Below are 27,190 nucleotides of genomic sequence, written 5' to 3' on the forward strand. Positions count from 1 at the left end.
CATAAGCAATCCGAAGGTGAGCGGAATTAAATGCAAGTAGTCAGAATAATGGTGAGAACAAAAGGAAACGGCAAGTCACTGTTAACAATCTATTTTGGACGTAAAGTTTTGTGAAGAGAGAGACGGAACCTAGCTTCAGAAGGGGAGGGAGGTCCCGCAAGGTCGAATGAGGCCCACTGGTGGCTGGGGACTCATCTGGAGGAACTTCTCTGAAGAAGGGCCTGGGATCCATCTGAAAGCGGGAGTGGGAACCCAGGCCCGGGAGTGAGCGTCCAGAGCTGGAATGAGAGCTCCTGGGAGACTGACTCGAGCGCGGCTGGTTTCCGGGGCACCCACCTCCCCTTCTCCTCAGCTGATGCCCGCAGGCTGGGTCACGGCCCTTGAGGGAGAAGCCTTGGCAGAAGGTCTCCCCGCGGAGGGAGCCCATGGGTGTCTCAGTCTGTCAGTGGCAGTTGCTCGTTTTCTCGGGCTGCCAGCCCATCTGAGCTGTTTCTGTTGGAGGGGAAATCTGCCTGAAGTTACGCCTGAGGCCTGAGCTCTCTTATTATCAAATTAGGCGAATATCCGATACATAATGTGAATACCTGGCCTACTGCCATGGAATTTCTAAATATCCGTGTGCCGAAAGCTAACTCCGTCCCCACGTGTGCAAGCTAATTCAGGGGAACTCGCTCGTGTCTGACCCGTGTGGTAGTAGCGGTGAGAGCAGGAGTGGATCGGGAGCGAAAGGACCAGGTGGAATTTCTCGATTCAAATCCATGAATCTCTGAGGACTTCGTGAGCACGTTACACTTTAAGTGTCATTCCTGGCCTGAGAGGGAGCACGAACAGGACTTTTCTGACGGCTTCATGGAGACGTGAGACAGGAGTCGAGATCCACAGTATGCAGCGAGCGGTATCTTTGCTTATAGGCAGATCCAGAAAAAGCTATCAGCTCACTGTTGGTTCTTTCAAAGCACGTAGTAGCTGTGTGGTTGCCCGATAATGTGAGTGCCGTCCACCTAGACTGTACACGCACCTCACGCACCGAGTATCTGTCGGCCTTGTAGATGAGGAGGTGGCTGAGGGGCGTTTGCGCAAGTGACTGGGTTTGAATCTAGACAGCACCCTTTGCTGTGGGCTTGGTGAAGTGCAGGTCCTCAGTACACAGGATTCTCATCCTTCCTGGCCTGTTTCTGGCTCCTCTTCACCATCTGGGTTCCACAAGCCTCATCTTTAGCAGCACCGGTGTGCTCTTACCACAAACCTCCGAACAGCACGTTCTTTCAAGGTGCCTCCTCGTCCTTCACCGCTGGTGCTGGGCTCAGACCGTCCCCTGCCCCACGGCCCTTTCCCGGGCCTTTCCTTTTCACTCTCCCGTGGCTAGAGCTCTGACCCATCCTCCAAGCGCGAGGCCTCTTCTCACTATTTCGCATTCCAGGCAAGCCTACTTATTCTGGGAGTTATTCCCCCTTGATACTTTCTGTCTATAACCAGGACCAGGACCAAGCACACAAATCTCTTTCCACGCAACCCCTTCTTGACGCTCAGCTCTGCCGGGCGTGTTGGTGCTGACTCTCGTACGGATGGTGAGTCGACAGGTGACCGGTGACGGGTGAGCTTTTCATGAACCACGTGAAAAGTATGGTTGGCAAGCCTCTGACACAGATTCCCCCATGGGAAAACATCGTCACCTCCTGAGACAGTCCTGGGAACAAAGTCAACGAACAGAGGATTCAGTGCTTCCGGACAAATCGAGTGCTTGTGGCAGACACAACCTGCCCCAGAGCATCCAAGGTCAAGTGTGAGGAAAGGCCTAGGAGTAGCGGGACCGGGGACTGAACAAGTCGGCTCTGCTCCTCTCCCGGCTGCAGTCCAAAGAAACGCCAAACAGGATGCCTCTTTGTTGCCATCGAGTGTCCAATTCTAAACTTTTGTTAACAATGTATACAATGTTAAGGCGCGGGAGAGCCGGCTTTACTGAAACTTGTGGATCGTGCACTTCTTACCCCTGCTACTGTTTGATACAATTAGAGTTTAAGAGCACCCTGTTTTCCAGGAAAGATACTATATAACGCAAAGGTGCGATTTCTAGTGCCACCTTAATTTCCCCAGTCTCTGGGTACGAGAGCTGAACCAAATGTTGTCTAGTATATTTTCAGGGACATGACAAGCTATTCAGATCCTTCCCGATAGATGTTCTGAAAAAGAACTACTAGCTGCAAGAACTAAATCTCAATTTCAACTCCGGTAGAGGAGAAGCTGCGCTGCTGGCAACAGTTAAGATAAACACTGTATCTTCCCAAGAATAGACTGGGTACCCCCAGCATTTACCTTGAGGCTGCAGCGAGGAAGACTAAGTCTGCCACTGAACTAGGTCCGTTTCTTTGACTTGAACCTTTATACGTGATTCCTGATATCTTCAGTTTCCGTGTGCTGCCTGTAGCCCGAGACGTACAGGGCGCACCCCTCGTCAAGGCTCAGATTTCAAGAGTCTAATACATTTCCATTCAGATACAGATAGCAATCTGCAGAAGAGAGAATAACACGTATCTCGTTGGAGCGTCACAGGAATATCATGACATGACACGTGTGGCCCCGCGCGCCCCCAACCACAAGCCCAGATCTCCCGTCTCCCCTCCGAAACCTCCCCCCCCTCCCCCCCATACCCAGCCACCGAGGGGGGCCCGGGGAGGGATGGCGGTCTCAGCCCCGGTTCCGAGAGGTCACTCGTGGAGCCGCCCTAGCTAGGCCGAGACGCCAGATGTGGCTGCCCTGCTGCTTCACGTCCATCTCCGTGAGCCATGCCCCAAAGGCACGTGAAATCATTGAGAGCAAATAGCGCCCCCAGAAAACGCAAAATGATCCTCCTGAACCCCACACGGCCGCCATCTTGGTGGATCCACGTTAGAGGTCGTTGGTAGGTATCCCCACTTGATGCCTGAATAGTACTCACACGGACTCGATTTCTTTTCGCTTTTCCTGGGTGCCCTAGCCAGAGAGATCACGTGGGCCGGAGAGCAAACACAGAACAGAACAGAGCCCCGAACCACAGCCAAGTCGAGGGCGTGCGGAACCGCAGGAACTCACAGAGCCTGTGAGGGGACCCAGATGGGGAAGAAGCGTCCGTGCTCACGTATCTCTGGGGAGGTTGGAAGGGGCGCCCGCCAGCGAGGCAGGTGCCGCGCGAGTGGCCGGAGACGTTTCTCCGTGGGATCTCTCGGGGTGTCGCAGGGTGCCGGGTGCAGGGGCACCCTGGGAGGCCCGGTCCACCGAAAAGCCCGAGAAGTCTTCATGTGGGGCAGGCACGGAATGGTTTCTTGCAGGGCCGGGCGAGGAGAATTCGGGGGCCCATACCTCCAAGCCCCACACGTCTCGAGAGGGCTCCACGTGGCATTCTGAAAGGCCGGGCGACGGAGGGAAGGGGTTCGTGGCTGCGGACAACGCCTGGCTGGAGGAATTCTTTGTCTTTGGCGACGGTTCACCCCGCAGGTCAGGTCATGCGGTTCCTCGACACCTTCCACGGGGCGGATGTTCACAGGAGGAGTGGGGACGGGACGGCGGACTCGCAGGCCACCCTCCTGTCCCCACTGCTCCCCTCCAGAACTGGAGCTCGAATCTAGATGGGCCTCTGACCGCACACATCGCTGGGTTTACGTCGTGCCGGCTTCACCTTCGAGTCTCACAAACTGGCGCTCTTGCTGCTTCTAGGAGTGTCCTAGAGAAGAAGACACCGGGTTCCGTACGAGATCAGCTTCTTGGACGCGGCCCTCTGGAGCCCGTGGCTTTGGCTTCAGGGGAAGCACGCTGCCTACGGTATAGCCTGGCCCGGAAGCTCATCCGAGGATTCCTCAGGAGTTCGCGGGCCCCGAGGATTCTGTTTCCGAAAAGCGTTTTCTGGAACCGGGCGACTTGGGGGAACGTGTCACTGGTCTGGAAAATGGAAGGCCGCTGTCAGAGGGTTCAGTGACCTTTACGCTCCCTCCTTTCACTTGAAAGGTGTCTTCTTTTTTCTCCCCACCCCGCCCCCCAACCCCCCGCAACACACACACACCCGACAGCTTGCCTGACCGTTGTTGCTGGGGAGATGAACTCTCAGGAGACGGGAGGCCAAGTCTCTTTCACACCCCGGGGAAGACGATAGGAACGGGTCCCCAGCCGTGCGATGTTTCCGTGTCTCGGCACGGCCGACAGTCTCCTCCTCGTTCTGGGTGCTCCCGTTTCCCCCACCCCCCACCCCCCACCCCCCACCCCCGCCACCGACCCCCGCCCCCAGCAGCCCTGCCACCCCACCCCAGACCAGACCGCCCGGCCCGGCCGCCCGGCCGCCTTTCCTTTCCGGTGTTTGTGGCCAGTTATTTTGAAATCCATGTTCTCCTGACCTCAAGTGCCCTTTCCCCACCCACCGGCGCATGCTTGTGTTTGTTGTCGTTGGACTTGATCACGGTCTCGACACAGGTTGACTTTCGTTTTCTCTTGTTGGGGGTCCGAGTGTCTCCTTCTTTTCCTTTCTTGCTCCTGGGCTTGCGTGTCTGTGTCTCTGTCTGCTTTCGAGAAGTCCTGCTTTGTTCTCCGAGCAGCGCTTGCCTGGTTTCGCTTTGCCGGTCGGTCCCTCCCTCCCTGCCTCCCTCCCTTCTCTCTCTCCCTCCCTCCCTCCTCCTTCGGGGGAGGGGGCCCGGGGGAGCCCGGGATGTCACTGGTGCCCCTCTCTCGGCCGTCCCCGCCCCGAGCCCCGCCGCCCGCCGGCGTCTCCGTGGAATGTCCCCCCACCAGCCTGGAATCGCGTGGGTGGGTGGGGGGGAGCGCGTCTCCTTCGTGGCAGCCTCCTGGGGAGCTATTTCCCAGCTCCTCTCCCTTCCTCTGCGGCCGGGGTCGCGTCGCGTCGCGTCTCTCGGAGGCGGCGGCTCCGGGCCGAGCTCGGGCGTTTGGGCGGCCGGCGCTGTGGCGTCCTCGGCGGCCGGCGACAGCGACCCGTCCTCGGGACATTGGAGCCGGTTGTCAGGAGCCACCTGGCGGCCGCTTTTATAGTGTCCCTCCCCTCTGGAGCTTCGGCGACCTTCAGGAGGGTTGTGACTCAGCCGCCGGGCCCGAGGCACAGCTCTCAGAGACCAGCTCTGCTGGCGGCGACAGTGGCGGTGGCGCCGAGGCCTAGGGACGTCCTGCTGTCGCCGGAGATTGGCTCTCTAGGTTCCCGAGGAGGGTGGCCGTCGCGGCGGCGGCGGCGCTCCAGAGCCGGGCTCTGGGGTGGCCTGACCGGGTCGACCAGCGTCTCCCCGTGCCCCTCCGGCCGCGGAGACGGACCGGCCGGACCCTACCTGGGCCGGGCCGCCGCGGTGGGCAGGGAGGGAGAGGGTCGTCCCTCCCTGGAGCGCCTGGGACTCGGCGGTCTGGCCTCCTCCCGGGCCCCCCTCAGGAGGGTTTGCTTTCTTCCTTCAGGAGGGTTGGCTCCCGCCCTCCAAAGGGTTTGCTGTTCGCCTTTTCAGAAGGGTTTGCGTCTCCCTTCAGGAGGTTTTTGCTTTCCCGCCCTTTCAGGAGGGTTCGCCACCCCGGAGGGTTTGCTTTCTCACCCCTCCCCAACTCCCTGAATCACGGCCAGGAGGTCAGGGACCGGCTCGAGCCGTCCTGGGTGCCCCGGACAGGACGGTCTGGGGCCCCGGGCGTGGTCCCTCGTTGGGGTCCGCTCGTCTCGTGGGAGGCGCCTCGCCGGCGGGTCTCTCTTCGTTTTTCTCTTTGGCAACTCGTAGCCAAACCCCCGCTCGGAGACTCGGACGGACGGGTACACCTACCCGTGCGGGCGAAGGGGGAGGGCGTCCCCGGCCAGCTCCCTCCCCCTTGGCGTCTGCGCCCCCACTTCGCCCACCGGGCGCCCCCTTCGCCCCCCTCCCCCCCCCAGTCGACCAGATGACCCCCGACAGCTCCGGGCCTGGTGTTTCTGGGGTAGTGCTGGGGACAGGTGGCGGTGCCAAGGTGCCAAGGTCTCTCCCTGCCAGTCGTGGGTGGGCCCCGCTGTCGGGCGCTGTCATTTTGTCGCCCGAAATGGGCCTTTTCTGCCACCAGGTAAGTGCCGACACGGTCTCTCTCGGCGTCTGCCGCCGAGGACTTTGGGCCTCTGGACGCACGCGGGGCGCCTGGGCCTTTGGGCCGCCGGCCTGGGCCTGTGCGCCGGCTCCTGCGTGGCGTGTCTGGCAGACCCGACCCGTGGCGCCACCTCCGGTCTCTGGGCGACCCGAGGGCGGCGGGGCGAGGCGCCGTGGGTCTTCTACCCTGTGTGACCCCCCCGCTGCGGGCGCCCGGTGGTGGCCGGGACGACCCCCGCTCTGTAGGCCCCGTGCCCCGTGTCAGGCAGCTCCTCCTCCTGGGGTCGTCGGCGGCTGTCGCCTGAGGCGAGGTGAGGTGTGGCGGGGGGAGGCGGCCGGTGAGGCTTAAAGCGGGCCCCTCCGGCGACTGTCCTCACCGTGCCTTCCCCCCTCCCCCTCGGCTCAACGGATCGATGTGGTGTGGTCGTGCTCTCCCGGGCCGGGCCTAAGCCGTGCCAGGCGAGGGACGGGCGTTCCTGGTGAACGTGTGCGGTCTTCTCAGTCTGTCCACGGGGCTCCTCGCCTGCCTTTCCCCCTGCCCGTCGGGGAGGGTGAGGAAGGCGGGAGGGTGGGTGTGGCCTCCGGCCCTGACTCTCGGTCTCCTGCCCGCCCCCCCTCCACGGGGCGTCAGTGAGGCCGTCGGTCTTCGGACACAGCGGACGCTCTCGCTTCGCCTTCTCGGCGCGTGTCCCGCGAGCGGCCCTCCCCGCGGTGGGGAGGGCTGTGCCCGCTGCTGCGCCGCGCGCCCCGCGTGGGTGGGTGAGCGTGCCTCGTTTGACCCTCGGTGGTGCCCCTGGAGCGCTCCAGGTCGCCCCTCAGGTGCCTGAGGCCGAGCGGTGGTGTCGTTTCCCTTAACCCGGCGTCCTCCTCGTGTCCCTCACCGCGGTGGTGTGTGTGTGTGTCCCGCGAGTGGCTCTCGTTGGGGGAGGGGTCGAGACGGGAAGAGAGGCGTGCCTGTTCCCCTCGCCTCTTCCGTTGGGGGCAGGTGCTGCCTCGTCGTGGAGGCACGGGCCGTGCACACGCTCCCGTGTGGTCGTCCGCTTACCTGTACCGCAGACCCCTCCCGCCCAGTCGAGGATCGGCGGCTCGTGGAGCGCCTCCGTGGGCCCGAAGGAGAGACGATGGGGTGAGGGACGGCGCGCCCTCGGTGAGGAAGCCTTCTCTAGCGATCCGAGAGGGAGCCTCTGGGGTACCGGAGCCCCCGGCCGCTGCCCCTCCTGAGTGCGCAGTGTAGCCGCCGTGGCGACTGCCCAGAGCACGTGGGCAGAATCCCCCCGCCTCTCCTCTGTGAGGGGGGATGGGTGCGCCGGCCCCGCGGTGGGGCCGTGTGCCGCTCGTTGCCTACCGCGGCCCGCGCCTCCCCCCGCCGAGTCGGGGGAGGGTCCCGCCGGGCCCCGCCGGGTGTCCGGCACGTGGGGGAGGACCGTGCGTGCGCCGCGTGCGTGCGGCCGGCCCCGCGGTGTGAGTGCAGGTGGAGAAGGGCCGGGGGGCGACGCCCGGTCGGCCCCGGCTTCCCCAGCCCCGCGGCCGTGTCGAGGAGGAGTCCGTCGCGCCCGCCCTCGTCCCCGAGCCGGTGGCGGCGCGCGGGCGCGGTCTGGGCCGCCTCGCTCGAGAGCGTGTCCCCGGGATGTGGCGCCTCGGGGTCAGACTAGATGGAAAGACGGATCCGTCGAGGGTGGACGGGAGGAGACGGGTGGACGGCGCCGCCGGCCCTGGCGGCGGGGCCGGGGCGTGGGACTCCGCTCCGGGGCCGGCCGGGGCCGGCCGGCGTCCCAGGCGTCGCGGGACCGCCCTCGTGTGTGGGTGGCGGCGGGATCCCGCGCTGGTTTTCCTGGCGGCCCGGCCGTGTTCCCGGTGGTCTTTTCTGGTCCCCGGGCGGCGCCCGCGGCCCCTGTCCCGTGGCCGTCGCTGTGCGCGCTTGCCGGCCCCTCCCCGCCGCTGCCGGCCTTCCTCCTCGGCCCGCGCGTGCGACCGCCCGCGTGCCCTTCCCCCCCTGTCTGGGACCGAGTCGGCTTCGCCTCCTGTGGGTGTCGTCCCCGGGCGGAGCAGTGCCCTCGGAGTCCCTGAGAGAAGTGAGGGGAGGGACCTGGCGCGGCGGGGTCGCGCGAGTGAGGCCCGTGGCGGGCACGCCGGTAGGCAGGCGGGAGAGCGTTCTCCCGGGCCGGCCGCGGCTCTGGGTGTGTGTGTAGGTGGCGGTGGGCGCGAGCCCCCGTGAGGGCCGCAGAGCCGCTTGGGGCCGCGGGTCGACGAGCCCGACGGGGTTCTAGCCCCTCCCCCCCTTCCCTAATTCCCCCCCTTCCCTAACCCTGTCGACGAGCTGCGGGTGCCCGCGGGTGCACCTGCGGGCAGGGCCTCTCCCACTCGCGACTTCGCCCGCCGAGCCGCCAGCGCGCGCCCGTCGCCCGGCTGTCAGGCTGTCTGCCCCTCCCCCCCTTCCCTGACTCCCCCCCTTCCCTAACCCTGTCGACGAGCTGCGGGTGCCCGCGGGTCCACCTGCGGGCAGGGCCTCTCCCACTCGCGACCTCGCCCGCCGAGCCGCCAGCGCGCGCCCGTCGCCCGGCTGTCAGGCTGTCTGCCCCTCCCCCACTCCTCCCCTAACTCGGCCGCAGAGCCGCCAGGAGCCGCGGGTCGACGAGCCCGCCGGGGTTCTATCCCCTCCCCCCCTTCCCTGACTTCCCCCCTTCCCTAACTCTCGACGAGCTGCGGGTGCCCGCGTGTCCACCTGCGGGCAGGGCCTCTCCCACTCGCGACCTCGCCAGCCGAGGCGCCAGCGCGCGCCCGTCGCCCGGTTGTCAGGCTGTCTGCCCCTCCCCCCCTTCCCTCACTCTGCCGCCGAGCTGGCGGTGCCCGCGTGTCCACCTGTCGGCCGGGCCTCTCGCACTCGCGACCTCTGGCGCCGAGCCGCCAGCGCGCGCGCGTCGCCCGCCTGGCAGGGACTCCGCCCCTCCTCCCTCCTTCCCTCACTCTGCCGCCGAGCTGGCGGTGCCCGCGTGTCCACCTGTCGGCCGGGCCTCTCGCACTCGCGACCTCTGCCGCCGAGCCGCCAGCGCGCGCGCGTCGCCCGCCTGGCAGGGACTCCGCCCCTCCTCCCTCCTTCCCTCACTCTGCCGCCGAGCTGGCGGTGCCCGCGGGTCCAGCTGTCGGCCGGGCCTCTCCCACTCGCGACCTCGCCCGCCGAGCCGCCAGCGCGCGCCCGTCGCCCGGGTGTCAGGGTGTCTGCCCCTCCCCCCCCTTCCCTCACTCTGCCGCCGAGCTGGCGGTGCCCGCGTGTTCACCTGTCGGCCGGGCCTCTCGCACTCGCGACCTATGGCGCCCAGCCGCCAGCGCGCGCGCGTCGCCCGCCTGGCAGGGACTCCGCCCCTCCTCCCTCCTTCCCTCACTCTGCCGCCGAGCTGGCGGTGCCCGCGGGTCCAGCTGTCGGCCGGGCCTCTCCCACTCGCGACCTCGCCCGCCGAGCCGCCAGCGCGCGCCCGTCGCCCGGGTGTCAGGGTGTCTGCCCCTCCCCCCCCTTCCCTCACTCTGCCGCCGAGCTGGCGGTGCCCGCGTGTCCACCTGTCGGCCGGGCCTCTAGCACTCGCGACCTATGGCGCCCAGCCGCCAGCGCGCGCGCGTCGCCCGCCTGGCAGGGAGTCTGCCCCTCCCCCCCCTTCCCTAACTCGGCCGCAGAGCCGCCAGGAGCCGCGGGTCGACGAGCCCGACGGGGTTCTATCCCCTCCCCCACTTCCCTGACTTCCCCCCTTCCCTAACTCTCCACGAGCTGCGGGTGCCCGCGTGTCCACCTGCGGGCAGGGCCTCTCCCACTCGCGACCTCGCCAGCCGAGGCGCCAGCGCGCGCCCGTCGCCCGGTTGTCAGGCTGTCTGCCCCTCCCCCCCTTCCCTCACTCTGCCGCCGAGCTGGCGGTGCCCGCGTGTCCACCTGTCGGCCGGGCCTCTCGCACTCGCGACCTCTGGCGCCGAGCCGCCAGCGCGCGCGCGTCGCCCGCCTGGCAGGGACTCCGCCCCTCCTCCCTCCTTCCCTCACTCTGCCGCCGAGCTGGCGGTGCCCGCGTGTCCACCTGTCGGCCGGGCCTCTCGCACTCGCGACCTCTGCCGCCGAGCCGCCAGCGCGCGCGCGTCGCCCGCCTGGCAGGGACTCCGCCCCTCCTCCCTCCTTCCCTCACTCTGCCGCCGAGCTGGCGGTGCCCGCGGGTCCAGCTGTCGGCCGGGCCTCTCCCACTCGCGACCTCGCCCGCCGAGCCGCCAGCGCGCGCCCGTCGCCCGGGTGTCAGGGTGTCTGCCCCTCCCCCCCCTTCCCTCACTCTGCCGCCGAGCTGGCGGTGCCCGCGTGTCCACCTGTCGGCCGGGCCTCTCGCACTCGCGACCTATGGCGCCCAGCCGCCAGCGCGCGCGCGTCGCCCGCCTGGCAGGGAGTCTGCCCCTCCCCCCCCTTCCCTAACTCGGCCGCAGAGCCGCCAGGAGCCGCGGGTCGACGAGCCCGACGGGGCTCTATCCCCTCCCCCCCTTCCCTAACCCTGTCGACGAGCTGCGGGTGCCCGCGGGTCCACCTGCGGGCAGGGCCTCTCCCACTCGCGACCTCGCCCGCCGAGCCGGCAGCGCGCGCCCGTCGCCCGGCTGTCAGGCTGTCTGCCCCTCCCCCCCTCCTCCCCTAACTCGGCCGCAGAGCCGCTTGGAGCCGCGGGTCGACGAGCCCGACGGGGTTCTAGCCCCTCCCCCCCTTCCCTAACTCCCCCCCTTCCCTAACCCTGTCGACGAGCTGCGGGTGCCCGCGGGTGCACCTGCGGGCAGGGCCTCTCCCACTCGCGACCTCGCCCGCCGAGCCGCCAGCGCGCGCCCGTCGCCCGGCTGTCAGGCTGTCTGCCCCTCCCCCACTCCTCCCCTAACTCGGCCGCAGAGCCGCCAGGAGCCGCGGGTCGACGAGCCCGACGGGGCTCTATCCCCTCCCCCCCTTCCCTAACCCTGTCGACGAGCTGCGGGTGCCCGCGGGTCCACCTGCGGGCAGGGCCTCTCCCACTCGCGACCTCGCCCGCCGAGCCGGCAGCGCGCGCCCGTCGCCCGGCTGTCAGGCTGTCTGCCCCTCCCCCCCTCCTCCCCTAACTCGGCCGCAGAGCCGCTTGGAGCCGCGGGTCGACGAGCCCGACGGGGCTCTATCCCCTCCCCCCCTTCCCTAACCCTGTCGACGAGCTGCGGGTGCCCGCGGGTCCACCTGCGGGCAGGGCCTCTCCCACTCGCGACCTCGCCCGCCGAGCCGGCAGCGCGCGCCCGTCGCCCGGCTGTCAGGCTGTCTGCCCCTCCCCCCCTCCTCCCCTAACTCGGCCGCAGAGCCGCTTGGGGCCGCGGGTCGACGAGCCCGACGGGGTTCTAGCCCCTCCCCCCCTTCCCTAATTCCCCCCCTTCCCTAACCCTGTCGACGAGCTGCGGGTGCCCGCGGGTGCACCTGCGGGCAGGGCCTCTCCCACTCGCGACTTCGCCCGCCGAGCCGCCAGCGCGCGCCCGTCGCCCGGCTGTCAGGCTGTCTGCCCCTCCCCCCCTTCCCTGACTCCCCCCCTTCCCTAACCCTGTCGACGAGCTGCGGGTGCCCGCGGGTCCACCTGCGGGCAGGGCCTCTCCCACTCGCGACCTCGCCCGCCGAGCCGCCAGCGCGCGCCCGTCGCCCGGCTGTCAGGCTGTCTGCCCCTCCCCCACTCCTCCCCTAACTCGGCCGCAGAGCCGCCAGGAGCCGCGGGTCGACGAGCCCGCCGGGGTTCTATCCCCTCCCCCCCTTCCCTGACTTCCCCCCTTCCCTAACTCTCGACGAGCTGCGGGTGCCCGCGTGTCCACCTGCGGGCAGGGCCTCTCCCACTCGCGACCTCGCCAGCCGAGGCGCCAGCGCGCGCCCGTCGCCCGGTTGTCAGGCTGTCTGCCCCTCCCCCCCTTCCCTCACTCTGCCGCCGAGCTGGCGGTGCCCGCGTGTCCACCTGTCGGCCGGGCCTCTCGCACTCGCGACCTCTGGCGCCGAGCCGCCAGCGCGCGCGCGTCGCCCGCCTGGCAGGGACTCCGCCCCTCCTCCCTCCTTCCCTCACTCTGCCGCCGAGCTGGCGGTGCCCGCGTGTCCACCTGTCGGCCGGGCCTCTCGCACTCGCGACCTCTGCCGCCGAGCCGCCAGCGCGCGCGCGTCGCCCGCCTGGCAGGGACTCCGCCCCTCCTCCCTCCTTCCCTCACTCTGCCGCCGAGCTGGCGGTGCCCGCGGGTCCAGCTGTCGGCCGGGCCTCTCCCACTCGCGACCTCGCCCGCCGAGCCGCCAGCGCGCGCCCGTCGCCCGGGTGTCAGGGTGTCTGCCCCTCCCCCCCCTTCCCTCACTCTGCCGCCGAGCTGGCGGTGCCCGCGTGTCCACCTGTCGGCCGGGCCTCTCGCACTCGCGACCTATGGCGCCCAGCCGCCAGCGCGCGCGCGTCGCCCGCCTGGCAGGGAGTCTGCCCCTCCCCCCCCTTCCCTAACTCGGCCGCAGAGCCGCCAGGAGCCGCGGGTCGACGAGCCCGACGGGGCTCTATCCCCTCCCCCCCTTCCCTAACCCTGTCGACGAGCTGCGGGTGCCCGCGGGTCCACCTGCGGGCAGGGCCTCTCCCACTCGCGACCTCGCCCGCCGAGCCGGCAGCGCGCGCCCGTCGCCCGGCTGTCAGGCTGTCTGCCCCTCCCCCCCTCCTCCCCTAACTCGGCCGCAGAGCCGCTTGGAGCCGCGGGTCGACGAGCCCGACGGGGTTCTAGCCCCTCCCCCCCTTCCCTAACTCCCCCCCTTCCCTAACCCTGTCGACGAGCTGCGGGTGCCCGCGGGTGCACCTGCGGGCAGGGCCTCTCCCACTCGCGACCTCGCCCGCCGAGCCGCCAGCGCGCGCCCGTCGCCCGGCTGTCAGGCTGTCTGCCCCTCCCCCACTCCTCCCCTAACTCGGCCGCAGAGCCGCCAGGAGCCGCGGGTCGACGAGCCCGACGGGGCTCTATCCCCTCCCCCCCTTCCCTAACCCTGTCGACGAGCTGCGGGTGCCCGCGGGTCCACCTGCGGGCAGGGCCTCTCCCACTCGCGACCTCGCCCGCCGAGCCGGCAGCGCGCGCCCGTCGCCCGGCTGTCAGGCTGTCTGCCCCTCCCCCCCTCCTCCCCTAACTCGGCCGCAGAGCCGCTTGGAGCCGCGGGTCGACGAGCCCGACGGGGCTCTATCCCCTCCCCCCCTTCCCTAACCCTGTCGACGAGCTGCGGGTGCCCGCGGGTCCACCTGCGGGCAGGGCCTCTCCCACTCGCGACCTCGCCCGCCGAGCCGGCAGCGCGCGCCCGTCGCCCGGCTGTCAGGCTGTCTGCCCCTCCCCCCCTCCTCCCCTAACTCGGCCGCAGAGCCGCTTGGGGCCGCGGGTCGACGAGCCCGACGGGGTTCTAGCCCCTCCCCCCCTTCCCTAATTCCCCCCCTTCCCTAACCCTGTCGACGAGCTGCGGGTGCCCGCGGGTGCACCTGCGGGCAGGGCCTCTCCCACTCGCGACTTCGCCCGCCGAGCCGCCAGCGCGCGCCCGTCGCCCGGCTGTCAGGCTGTCTGCCCCTCCCCCCCTTCCCTGACTCCCCCCCTTCCCTAACCCTGTCGACGAGCTGCGGGTGCCCGCGGGTCCACCTGCGGGCAGGGCCTCTCCCACTCGCGACCTCGCCCGCCGAGCCGCCAGCGCGCGCCCGTCGCCCGGCTGTCAGGCTGTCTGCCCCTCCCCCACTCCTCCCCTAACTCGGCCGCAGAGCCGCCAGGAGCCGCGGGTCGACGAGCCCGCCGGGGTTCTATCCCCTCCCCCCCTTCCCTGACTTCCCCCCTTCCCTAACTCTCGACGAGCTGCGGGTGCCCGCGTGTCCACCTGCGGGCAGGGCCTCTCCCACTCGCGACCTCGCCAGCCGAGGCGCCAGCGCGCGCCCGTCGCCCGGTTGTCAGGCTGTCTGCCCCTCCCCCCCTTCCCTCACTCTGCCGCCGAGCTGGCGGTGCCCGCGTGTCCACCTGTCGGCCGGGCCTCTCGCACTCGCGACCTCTGGCGCCGAGCCGCCAGCGCGCGCGCGTCGCCCGCCTGGCAGGGACTCCGCCCCTCCTCCCTCCTTCCCTCACTCTGCCGCCGAGCTGGCGGTGCCCGCGTGTCCACCTGTCGGCCGGGCCTCTCGCACTCGCGACCTCTGCCGCCGAGCCGCCAGCGCGCGCGCGTCGCCCGCCTGGCAGGGACTCCGCCCCTCCTCCCTCCTTCCCTCACTCTGCCGCCGAGCTGGCGGTGCCCGCGGGTCCAGCTGTCGGCCGGGCCTCTCCCACTCGCGACCTCGCCCGCCGAGCCGCCAGCGCGCGCCCGTCGCCCGGGTGTCAGGGTGTCTGCCCCTCCCCCCCCTTCCCTCACTCTGCCGCCGAGCTGGCGGTGCCCGCGTGTCCACCTGTCGGCCGGGCCTCTCGCACTCGCGACCTATGGCGCCCAGCCGCCAGCGCGCGCGCGTCGCCCGCCTGGCAGGGAGTCTGCCCCTCCCCCCCCTTCCCTAACTCGGCCGCAGAGCCGCCAGAAGCCGCGGGTCGACGAGCCCGACGGGGCTCTATCCCCTCCCCCCCTTCCCTAACCCTGTCGACGAGCTGCGGGTGCCCGCGGGTCCACCTGCGGGCAGGGCCTCTCCCACTCGCGACCTCGCCCGCCGAGCCGGCAGCGCGCGCCCGTCGCCCGGCTGTCAGGCTGTCTGCCCCTCCCCCCCTCCTCCCCTAACTCGGCCGCAGAGCCGCTTGGAGCCGCGGGTCGACGAGCCCGACGGGGTTCTAGCCCCTCCCCCCCTTCCCTAACTCCCCCCCTTCCCTAACCCTGTCGACGAGCTGCGGGTGCCCGCGGGTGCACCTGCGGGCAGGGCCTCTCCCACTCGCGACCTCGCCCGCCGAGCCGCCAGCGCGCGCCCGTCGCCCGGCTGTCAGGCTGTCTGCCCCTCCCCCACTCCTCCCCTAACTCGGCCGCAGAGCCGCCAGGAGCCGCGGGTCGACGAGCCCGACGGGGCTCTATCCCCTCCCCCCCTTCCCTAACCCTGTCGACGAGCTGCGGGTGCCCGCGGGTCCACCTGCGGGCAGGGCCTCTCCCACTCGCGACCTCGCCCGCCGAGCCGGCAGCGCGCGCCCGTCGCCCGGCTGTCAGGCTGTCTGCCCCTCCCCCCCTCCTCCCCTAACTCGGCCGCAGAGCCGCTTGGAGCCGCGGGTCGACGAGCCCGACGGGGCTCTATCCCCTCCCCCCCTTCCCTAACCCTGTCGACGAGCTGCGGGTGCCCGCGGGTCCACCTGCGGGCAGGGCCTCTCCCACTCGCGACCTCGCCCGCCGAGCCGGCAGCGCGCGCCCGTCGCCCGGCTGTCAGGCTGTCTGCCCCTCCCCCCCTCCTCCCCTAACTCGGCCGCAGAGCCGCTTGGGGCCGCGGGTCGACGAGCCCGACGGGGTTCTAGCCCCTCCCCCCCTTCCCTAATTCCCCCCCTTCCCTAACCCTGTCGACGAGCTGCGGGTGCCCGCGGGTGCACCTGCGGGCAGGGCCTCTCCCACTCGCGACTTCGCCCGCCGAGCCGCCAGCGCGCGCCCGTCGCCCGGCTGTCAGGCTGTCTGCCCCTCCCCCCCTTCCCTGACTCCCCCCCTTCCCTAACCCTGTCGACGAGCTGCGGGTGCCCGCGGGTCCACCTGCGGGCAGGGCCTCTCCCACTCGCGACCTCGCCCGCCGAGCCGCCAGCGCGCGCCCGTCGCCCGGCTGTCAGGCTGTCTGCCCCTCCCCCACTCCTCCCCTAACTCGGCCGCAGAGCCGCCAGGAGCCGCGGGTCGACGAGCCCGCCGGGGTTCTATCCCCTCCCCCCCTTCCCTGACTTCCCCCCTTCCCTAACTCTCGACGAGCTGCGGGTGCCCGCGTGTCCACCTGCGGGCAGGGCCTCTCCCACTCGCGACCTCGCCAGCCGAGGCGCCAGCGCGCGCCCGTCGCCCGGTTGTCAGGCTGTCTGCCCCTCCCCCCCTTCCCTCACTCTGCCGCCGAGCTGGCGGTGCCCGCGTGTCCACCTGTCGGCCGGGCCTCTCGCACTCGCGACCTCTGGCGCCGAGCCGCCAGCGCGCGCGCGTCGCCCGCCTGGCAGGGACTCCGCCCCTCCTCCCTCCTTCCCTCACTCTGCCGCCGAGCTGGCGGTGCCCGCGTGTCCACCTGTCGGCCGGGCCTCTCGCACTCGCGACCTCTGCCGCCGAGCCGCCAGCGCGCGCGCGTCGCCCGCCTGGCAGGGACTCCGCCCCTCCTCCCTCCTTCCCTCACTCTGCCGCCGAGCTGGCGGTGCCCGCGGGTCCAGCTGTCGGCCGGGCCTCTCCCACTCGCGACCTCGCCCGCCGAGCCGCCAGCGCGCGCCCGTCGCCCGGGTGTCAGGGTGTCTGCCCCTCCCCCCCCTTCCCTCACTCTGCCGCCGAGCTGGCGGTGCCCGCGTGTCCACCTGTCGGCCGGGCCTCTCGCACTCGCGACCTATGGCGCCCAGCCGCCAGCGCGCGCGCGTCGCCCGCCTGGCAGGGAGTCTGCCCCTCCCCCCCCTTCCCTAACTCGGCCGCAGAGCCGCCAGGAGCCGCGGGTCGACGAGCCCGACGGGGCTCTATCCCCTCCCCCCCTTCCCTAACCCTGTCGACGAGCTGCGGGTGCCCGCGGGTCCACCTGCGGGCAGGGCCTCTCCCACTCGCGACCTCGCCCGCCGAGCCGGCAGCGCGCGCCCGTCGCCCGGCTGTCAGGCTGTCTGCCCCTCCCCCCCTCCTCCCCTAACTCGGCCGCAGAGCCGCTTGGAGCCGCGGGTCGACGAGCCCGACGGGGTTCTAGCCCCTCCCCCCCTTCCCTAACTCCCCCCCTTCCCTAACCCTGTCGACGAGCTGCGAGTGCCCGCGGGTGCACCTGCGGGCAGGGCCTCTCCCACTCGCGACCTCGCCCGCCGAGCCGCCAGCGCGCGCCCGTCGCCCGGCTGTCAGGCTGTCTGCCCCTCCCCCACTCCTCCCCTAACTCGGCCGCAGAGCCGCCAGGAGCCGCGGGTCGACGAGCCCGACGGGGCTCTATCCCCTCCCCCCCTTCCCTAACCCTGTCGACGAGCTGCGGGTGCCCGCGGGTCCACCTGCGGGCAGGGCCTCTCCCACTCGCGACCTCGCCCGCCGAGCCGGCAGCGCGCGCCCGTCGCCCGGCTGTCAGGCTGTCTGCCCCTCCCCCCCTCCTCCCCTAACTCGGCCGCAGAGCCGCTTGGAGCCGCGGGTCGACGAGCCCGACGGGGCTCTATCCCCTCCCCCCCTTCCCTAACCCTGTCGACGAGCTGCGGGTGCCCGCGGGTCCACCTGCGGGCAGGGCCTCTCCCACTCGCGACCTCGCCCGCCGAGCCGGCAGCGCGCGCCCGTCGCCCGGCTGTCAGGCTGTCTGCCCCTCCCCCCCTCCTCCCCTAACTCGGCCGCAGAGCCGCTTGGGGCCGCGGGTCGACGAGCCCGACGGGGTTCTAGCCCCTCCCCCCCTTCCCTAATTCCCCCCCTTCCCTAACCCTGTCGACGAGCTGCGGGTGCCCGCGGGTGCACCTGCGGGCAGGGCCTCTCCCACTCGCGACTTCGCCCGCCGAGCCGCCAGCGCGCGCCCGTCGCCCGGCTGTCAGGCTGTCTGCCCCTCCCCCCCTTCCCTGACTCCCCCCCTTCCCTAACCCTGTCGACGAGCTGCGGGTGCCCGCGGGTCCACCTGCGGGCAGGGCCTCTCCCACTCGCGACCTCGCCCGCCGAGCCGCCAGCGCGCGCCCGTCGCCCGGCTGTCAGGCTGTCTGCCCCTCCCCCACTCCTCCCCTAACTCGGCCGCAGAGCCGCCAGGAGCCGCGGGTCGACGAGCCCGCCGGGGTTCTATCCCCTCCCCCCCTTCCCTGACTTCCCCCCTTCCCTAACTCTCGACGAGCTGCGGGTGCCCGCGTGTCCACCTGCGGGCAGGGCCTCTCCCACTCGCGACCTCGCCAGCCGAGGCGCCAGCGCGCGCCCGTCGCCCGGTTGTCAGGCTGTCTGCCCCTCCCCCCCTTCCCTCACTCTGCCGCCGAGCTGGCGGTGCCCGCGTGTCCACCTGTCGGCCGGGCCTCTCGCACTCGCGACCTCTGGCGCCGAGCCGCCAGCGCGCGCGCGTCGCCCGCCTGGCAGGGACTCCGCCCCTCCTCCCTCCTTCCCTCACTCTGCCGCCGAGCTGGCGGTGCCCGCGTGTCCACCTGTCGGCCGGGCCTCTCGCACTCGCGACCTCTGCCGCCGAGCCGCCAGCGCGCGCGCGTCGCCCGCCTGGCAGGGACTCCGCCCCTCCTCCCTCCTTCCCTCACTCTGCCGCCGAGCTGGCGGTGCCCGCGGGTCCAGCTGTCGGCCGGGCCTCTCCCACTCGCGACCTCGCCCGCCGAGCCGCCAGCGCGCGCCCGTCGCCCGGGTGTCAGGGTGTCTGCCCCTCCCCCCCCTTCCCTCACTCTGCCGCCGAGCTGGCGGTGCCCGCGTGTTCACCTGTCGGCCGGGCCTCTCGCACTCGCGACCTATGGCGCCCAGCCGCCAGCGCGCGCGCGTCGCCCGCCTGGCAGGGAGTCTGCCCCTCCCCCCCCTTCCCTAACTCGGCCGCAGAGCCGCCAGAAGCCGCGGGTCGACGAGCCCGACGGGGCTCTATCCCCTCCCCCCCTTCCCTAACCCTGTCGACGAGCTGCGGGTGCCCGCGGGTCCACCTGCGGGCAGGGCCTCTCCCACTCGCGACCTCGCCCGCCGAGCCGGCAGCGCGCGCCCGTCGCCCGGCTGTCAGGCTGTCTGCCCCTCCCCCCCTCCTCCCCTAACTCGGCCGCAGAGCCGCTTGGAGCCGCGGGTCGACGAGCCCGACGGGGTTCTAGCCCCTCCCCCCCTTCCCTAACTCCCCCCCTTCCCTAACCCTGTCGACGAGCTGCGGGTGCCCGCGGGTGCACCTGCGGGCAGGGCCTCTCCCACTCGCGACCTCGCCCGCCGAGCCGCCAGCGCGCGCCCGTCGCCCGGGTGTCAGGGTGTCTGCCCCTCCCCCCCCTTCCCTCACTCTGCCGCCGAGCTGGCGGTGCCCGCGTGTCCACCTGTCGGCCGGGCCTCTCCCACTCGCGACCTCGCCCGCCGAGCCGCCAGCGCGCGCCCGTCGCCCGGCTGTCAGGCTGTCTGCCCCTCACCCCGTTGCCTCACTCTGCCGCCGAGCTGGCGGTGCCCGCGTGTCCACCTGTCGGCCGGGCCTCTCGCACTCGCGACCTCTGGCGCCGAGCCGCCAGCGCGCGCGCGTCGCCCGCCTGGCAGGGACTCCGCCCCTCCTCCCTCCTTCCCTCACTCTGCCGCCGAGCTGGCGGTGCCCGCGGGTCCACCTGCCGGCCGGGCCTCTCCCACTCGCGACCTTGCCAGCCGAGCCGCCAGCGCGCGCGCGTCGCCCAGTTGTCAGGGTCTCCGCCCCTCCCCCCCTCCTTCCCTCACTGGGCCGCAGAGCGGCCAGCGCCCGCGGGTCGAGCACCCGGACGGACCTCTCCCACTCGCGACCTCTGCCGCCGAGCTGCCGTGTTGATCCCGCTCGACCTCACCCGAGTGGGCTCTCGGCTCGCCCTGCCTTCCGGGGTTGATCTGGTCTCGGCGACCGAGCCGCCAGATCGACCCGTTCTCTTCCGTTTGCTTTTTCTTTTTCAGGTGCGTCGGGTTTGTTGGTTGCGGTTATGTGAGGGACGAGTGCGTGCTTTTGCTTTTGAGGCGCTGCAATATGAACGCGTCGTTTCAAATCCAAGTCTCTTCATTTGTGCCGTTGCTCAACGTTGCTTTTGCCGAAAGAGCCGTCGTCCGGGTCACAAAAGGGCTTTCTCCTGGCGTGCCCAAAGATGGTGACGGGGACACGGACGGGGATGCTGGCGAGTTGTTGTTCTGGGGCGTGTGCTCACACCGTCTGACGTGGGCCTGCGATCCCCCTCGGATGGGAGTGCATTCCGCTGCTCCGTGGGTGGGGAGTCAAGAATCCTTCCCGTCCCGTCCGTCCGTGCGTCCGTCATCCCTCGCCCAGGGACGTTCTCGAGAAGTGTTGGCGGATCCCGTTCTCCTGTCTGCGCCGTTGACTGAGCGGAGAAACGCGAACTAGGATGGGCTCCGTCTGGCAACGAGTCCCCGTCGGTCGCCCACTAAGCTCCTATGCTGGGGCTGGCTCACTGGATAGCTGGTTGGGGGTCGGGCGCCACCTGCCTGTCGGGCGCTTTTTCAGAGGGTCTTGGGGCGGGGCGACCACGGATGGAGCCGGCCCGGGCCGGCTAACTCTTGAATGCCTTGAGGCTGTGGAAGGAGGCGGTGTGGGAGGGGCACCTTGGGACAGAGGTCAAGGGGGCGGGGATAGGTAGCCACTTCGGCTTTTCGGTTTGGGTGGGAAATCTTGACGAAACTTAACTGGATTCGAGAAAACGGGCATTGGATCCCAAGGGAATCGACTTCCTTCTCTCTGGCCTGATCACTTCGCATGGGGGAATCTTAGTTCTCCCGCCAAGGATGTTGAAACCAAGACGTGACAGGTCACGCGGGTCCAGTCGCTCCAGTGAGGTTCAGGGGCAGAACACAAGGGTCAAAGTTCGCCTCGTGACAACGAAACCCTGCGCACCCACCCCACTCCTCCGCCACCCCACCCCCCCCCCCGCGCCGGCCAAATCGGAACACTCCCTTGTCTGCCCAAGACAAGTGCTGGCCGGTGGTGGCTGAGGTGAGGGGGGCAGACTCCCGTTGCACGGGAGTGAGCTTGATCCCGGAGGTGATGAGCTCAGAAAACACAAGCAAATATTCAGAAGAATATCCGTGCACGTTGTCCTTTGCTGACTGTGTCTTTCTGTCTCTGCCCGCACCACCTACACACGCTGCCCACGCCCCCAACGCGTACACACACAGCGCACGCACTCCCGCACGGCCCTACGCAGCACCCGCACACACGCCGGCCACACCCTGCACACCCACTCACACACACACACAGCGTTGTCCTTGGACTGGCTCTGTCTCTCTGCCGGCCCCCCCCCACACCCACGTGGCGCACAGACACACCACCACCCCGACACTGGCCCCCTACACACACGGCCCTATGCGCCACCGCACACAGGCACACACCCCGCACGCACACTCCCACCCGCCCCACTATGTTGTCCTTGGCCTGGCTGTGTGTCTCTCTGCCTCTGCCTCTGCCTCTGCCCCTCCCCCCACTCACAACTACGTGGGACCTGCACACAGCACAGACACACACCCCCCACACACACTGCCCTCCCCCACACGGTCCTATGGGCCACCGCACCCACGCACACACCCGGCACCCACACTGCTTCTCACCCCCCCGCCCCTCCCCCACACACTATGTTGTCCTTGGCCTGGCTGTGTGTCTCTCTGCCCGCCCCCCCCTTAACAACCACGTGGCACCCGCACACAGCACAGACACACCCCCCACCCACCCCCGCCCCTCCCCCTCCACACACTATGTTGTCCTTGGCCTGGCTGTGTGTCTCTCTGCCCGCCGCCCCCCTCACACCCACGTGGCACCCGCACACAGCAGAGACACCCCCCCCTACACACACACTGCCCCCCCCCGCGCGGTCCTAGGCGCCTCCGCACACACGCACACACCCCGCACGCACACTCCCCACCCCGCACCCCGAACCCGCCCACCCACACTACGTTGTCCTTGGCCTGGCTGTCTCTCTCTGCCTCTGTCACTGCCCGCCCCTCCCACACCCGCACCCACAGGCGCACACACCCCCGTGGCATTCGCACACAGCACAGACACAATATCCCCCCACACTGCCCCCCTACACACACGGTCCTAGGTGCCATCGCACACACGCACACACCCCGCACGCACACTCCCACCCCCCGCCCCGCCCCCCCCACACTATGTTGTCCTTGGCCTGGCTGTGTCTCTTTGCCTCTGCCTCTGCCCCTCCCCCCACTCACCCCTCCGTGGGACCTGCACACAGCACAGACACCCCCACACACACACACACTGCCCCCCCCACGGTCCTATGGGCCACCGCACACACCCCGCACCCACACTCCCCCCCGCCCCCTCCCCCACACACTACGTTGTCCTTGGCCTGGCTGTCTCTCTCTGCCGCTGTCACTGCCCGCTCCCCTCCCCCACACCCGCACCCACAGGCGCACACACCCACGTGGCACCCGCACACAGCACAGACACACCACCCCCCACACACTGCCCGCCCCCCCGCACGGTCCTAGGCGCCTCCGCACACACCCTGCACGCACACTCCCACCCCGCACCCCGACCCCGCCCACACACACTACGTTGTCCTTGGCCTGGCTGTCTCTCTCTGCCTCTGTCACTGCCCGCCCCCCCACACACCCGGACACACCCCCGTGGCATTCCCACACAGCACAGACACAACACCCCACACACGGTCCTATGTGCCGTCGCACACACGCAACACCCCACACACGGTCCTATGCGCCATCGCACACGCGCACACACCCCGCACGCACACTCCCACCCCCCCGCCCCCCCCCACTATGTTGTCCTTGGCCTGGCTGTGTCTCTCTGCCTCTGCCCCTCCCCCCACTCACACCTCCGTGGGACCTGCACACAGCACAGACACCCCCCCACACACACACTGCCCCCCCACGGTCCTATGGGCCACCGCACACACGCACACACCCCACACCCACACTCCCACCCCCCGCCCGCTCCCCCACACACTACGTTGTCCTTGGCCTGGCTGTCTCTCTCTGCCGCTGTCACTGCCCGCTCCCCTCCCCCACACCCGCACCCACAGGCGCACACACCCACGTGGCACCCGCACACAGCACAGACACACCACCCCCCACACACTGCCCGCCCCCCCGCACAGTCCTAGGCGCCATCGCACACACGCACACACCCCGCACGCACACTCGCACCCCCCACCCCGACCCTCCCCCAAACTATGTTGTCCTTGGCCTGGCTGTGTCCCTCTGCCTCTACCTCTGCCCCTCCCCTCACTCACACTTACGTGGGATCTGCACACAGCACAGACCCACACCCCCACACACACACTGCCCCCCCCCACGGTCCTATGGGGCACCGCACACACGCACACACCCCGCACCCACACTCCCACCCACCCCCCGCCCGCTCCGCCACACAGTACGTTGTCCTTGGCCCGGGTGTGTCTCTCTGCCCGCCCCTCCCCCCCACCCCCCGCTTAACAACCACGTGGCACCCGCACACAGCACAGACACCCCCCCACACACACACTTGCCCCCCACACACTGCCCTCCTTCACACACGGTCCTGTGCGCCACCCCCCCCACGCACACACCACGCACGCACGCACCCACCCACCCCCGCCCCTCCCCCCACACACATTATGTTATCCTTGACCTGGCTGTGTGTCTCCCTGCCTCTGCCTCTGCCCGCCTCCCCTCACACCCGCACCCACAGGCGCACACACCCACGTGGAACCCACACACGGCACAGACACGCCCCCCACACACACTGTGTGGTGTCCCTGTCCCTCACTTTCTCCTTCCCTTCTTCATCGTCCCTCTGCCCCTTCCTCCCCACCTCCAGCTTCACAGGACAGGGTGCCTCTAAGGTGCCTCTGCCTGTTAATACACCCTTGACAGGAAGATTTCTACAGTCTGACCCGTCACGCCTGTCACCTGGGGGGGGGGGGCGGGGCGGGTGCGTGGTCAAGCATCCTTGGTATGCTAGGTAGAGCTTTCTCTGTGGAAGGTAACGCTGTTTGCCACTTGGGGCATACCTTCCACGGTCCCTAGTGGTTGACACGCCACCCACTTCACTGAGCAAATCCTAGGAGCCTTCACCGAATCTCTTGCAAAATTCTTCAGAACTGTCAGTCTTCCGGTCACCCCCCATCATCATCAGGCGACGTGTAGAGGACCGATGGAAAAACGGGAGGATTGACTTCTTCCATGGGATCGGATGACCTGAGGAGTAGGATGCTCAAATGGATGCCTGACTTCTTGACGAAAATACGTTGGGGCGGGGAGGGGCAGGACGGTCCACTTAGGAGGTCGGGTTGAACGTGTACACATACGACATGTACATCATACAATCCACAAGCACCTACCAGGCAGCACAGGAAATGTAGGCTTCCTACTTTGGATTCACCTCTGAGGGAAAAGAATCTGAAAACCCGAAACGAGCACGACTTTGTAAACCCACTCTATACTTCATTTCTGCCATAAGGGTGGTGTCATCTGCATATCTGAGGGGATTGCTATTTCTCCCAGCCATTTTGATTCCAGCTTGTGCTTCATCCAGCCCAGCGTGTCTCGTGATGCTGTACTCGGCATATAAGTTAAATAAGCAGGGTGATGATAGAGAGCCTTGATGGACTCCTTACCCTATTTGGAACCAGCCTGTTGTGTTCCATGTCTAGTTCTTACCTGTTGCTTCCTGACCTGCAGAAATACAGATTTCTCACTACTTTTGTTGTTGTTGTTGTGAATTCCCTAACCTGAGTGAAAAGCGCGAGAGACAGAGAGAAGAGGGGGAGGGACAGGCAGACAGGCAGGGGGGGAAAATAATCATAATCATTAAAAAAAAAAAAAAAAAAGGACCTTACCGTTAACTCTGTTGCTTTCCAGATCCAAAGAGACCACAAAGGACCGGAAAGGACACAATGTTTAAAATGGGAATTGGAAAAGACGGACATCCACTTGGTCGCTTCAAACAATAATGCCCCTGTCAGCGGAATAGAATCGTTTCTCTTTTTCTCTCTACCTGGTCCTTCCAGACTTCAGAAACTCTCAGTGAGGATTCTTCTCTCCTTGGCGAGAGAGTGATTTCCATACGTTCCTTAGGGGCCCAGAGGATGTTTCTGTGAAACGGGGATATCCACTTCTGGATGGGAGATTCCTGGGCCACGTGTGTTTGGTCCTTTGCCTGTGGTGCTTCCCCCGAAAGTGGGACTGGATCCTGAAGTTTTCTGAGTTGCCTCCGATATCGGAAGCTCTGTCAGAGGGGACAACCCTCTCTGGGGGGACATTTGCCACCATCTCTTGCCCTTCTGACGGAGAACTCAAAAGGCCCTGTGCCTGAAGCTCTGCAGATGGAAGCTAGAGTGAAGGAGGAAACAGACAGAGCTGGACTCCATCTTAGGCCAGGCTGCGAACATGAGGCTACACGCACGGTCACCCTCCCAATGGACTCTGAACTTTGTGCCCGGTGTCTATAGAAGGGGCATACCAATGGAAAACCGGACACGCACACACACACACGCAGGCGCCTGCCCGCGCGTGCGCGCGCGCGCGCACACACACACACACACACACACCCGGATAAAACAGCCTTTGGGGCTTGTACTTGGACTCTCCGTGGCCTAAAAGAATATGCTAATTATCTCTGTCACAGAACAAAGCCATCAGTTCCATTATGTGTATCAGGATATGACCACAGGCCTGTGAATAAATGTCCACTGTGTATCTCGTCTTATAACACATGAATGATGGGGTTATCGGGATTGTCTTTACCCTTCCTTTGTTTAGGTAAGTCTCAAGGAATTTGGGGTGGTGGGTTCAGACACATACCCCTGAGGTATAAAAGATTTTCACGAATGCTGGTCGGGGTCCTTGGCTAAGAGAAGACTCTGCCTTGGGCCCGCTGGTGTAAGAAACTGCACTCCACTACCTGCATGGTCCTTCTGAGTGAGTTTGTTTCCCAGAACGCGTGGCTACAACAAGAGGACTCGGTGAACATTTCCGACAGAGCTTCCTTGGTGGCTCACACGGTCAAGAGTCTGCCTGCGATGCAGGAGACCCGGGTTCCATCCCCGGGCCAGGAAGGTCTCCTGGAGAAGGGCATGGCAACCCGCTCAAGGACCCGACCCTGACATCTAGAAATCTCCTTGACTGACTCCCCCTGCACCGACTGGTTTCGAATCCGCTCCAGGGATGAACCTGTGTGTTTCCTTGGTTTCCCTACAAGTGCCTCTGAGGAAATACCTGATTGCTTGCACCCCAGGCCTGCTTTCCCAAACCCGTCCATCGACATCACAGCCTCCTGAGAGGAGATATGAGAACTGGTTCACTGAACGGAGGATCTGTGCTCAGAGACTCTTTTCCATGACAGGGAGGCCCGTACTAACTAACCTATTTGGTCCCTCCCTCCTTCCCTCGTTCCTTCCTCCTTTCATTCTGGATTTTCTTTTCTTTTTCTTTCTTTCTTTCATTCTTTCTTTCTCTCTCTCTCTCTCCCCCTCCCTCCCTCCCTCCCTCTCTGTCTGTCTGTCTTCCTTTCTTTCTTTCTCTCTCTGTCTCTCTCTCTCTCTTTCTTTCCTTCTCTTTCTTTCTCTCTCTCTCTTTCTTTCTCTCCTTCCTTTTTCTCTTTTTCTCTCACGCACACGTGCCTTCTCTCACGGACACGCGCACATGCACGCATTCACACACACACACAGTCACCAGCTCAGCTTTTCATGGGTTCCAGGCAAGTGTCAGAGGAGGGAACGCCTGGGGTCCGGAGTAGGCCGCCGCCCCCACCCCACCCCACGCACGCACCCCTCCGTGCCCTATGGAGTGTTTTGGATTCAAGTGACTTAAGAACCGGCCAGCGCCAGCGGAACGCTCTGCCCCTCCCTCCTTTTCTGTCTCTCTGAAGGCAGGCAGGAAGGAAAAACGCCTCCCACGGAGGAAGATGTCAAGAGATGATGGCTGCTTCGACGCACGTCCGTGATCCTCACATGCATTAGCGGGGTTTCCTGGGTTACGAAAAGGAGGAGACTCCTTTGGCCTGACCCAAGGCGAGTTTGTCCCTCAGCCTCCCTCCCCCCCCCCCCAGGCCCATTCCTCCGCGCGGTGCTGAAGGGGCAGCCTCAAGGTGGAGAAATGGGGGTGGGGTCGGGGCGGATCACCATTCAATCGAGGCAAAGTCCAAAGGCTCTTCCTTGACTGGAAAGCGTTCTGCATTTGAATGAAGCTATCCCACGAGGGGCCCTGCAGGGGGAGCGGGAGGGGGAGGGGGAGGGGAAGGGGGAGGGGAAGGGGGACGGGGGGTGGAGGGTGGCGGTGGGGGTGGGGCCCACAGACAATAGCCCCGGCCAGCGGCCGGCCTTGCCTGGCTGAGGAAGCCCTCTGGCGGCGGCGGGGCCACGCCCCCGACTCCTGCAACTCGATCCCTTCAAGGAAACTTCTGCGGTGATTCCTG

At 67.8% G+C, this 27,190-nt stretch overlaps 1 long non-coding RNA gene across 1 annotated transcript; it reads left to right on the top strand.

Annotated features, from left to right (window-relative positions):
• Nucleotides 1-4,378: 4,378 nt before the first annotated feature.
• On the top strand, nucleotides 4,379-25,473 carry LOC145527256 (uncharacterized). The gene is made up of 2 exons (XR_014069595.1): nucleotides 4,379-4,437; nucleotides 24,637-25,473. It is a non-coding gene; the product is annotated as an uncharacterized LOC145527256 (long non-coding RNA).
• The last annotated feature ends 1,717 nt before the right edge of the window (nucleotides 25,474-27,190 follow it).

Source organism: Giraffa tippelskirchi, chromosome 11, assembly GCF_054371585.1.
Source record: "Giraffa tippelskirchi isolate mGirTip1 chromosome 11, T2T-mGirTip1v1.2.pri, whole genome shotgun sequence".
NCBI classification, from domain to species: Eukaryota; Metazoa; Chordata; class Mammalia; order Artiodactyla; family Giraffidae; genus Giraffa; species Giraffa tippelskirchi.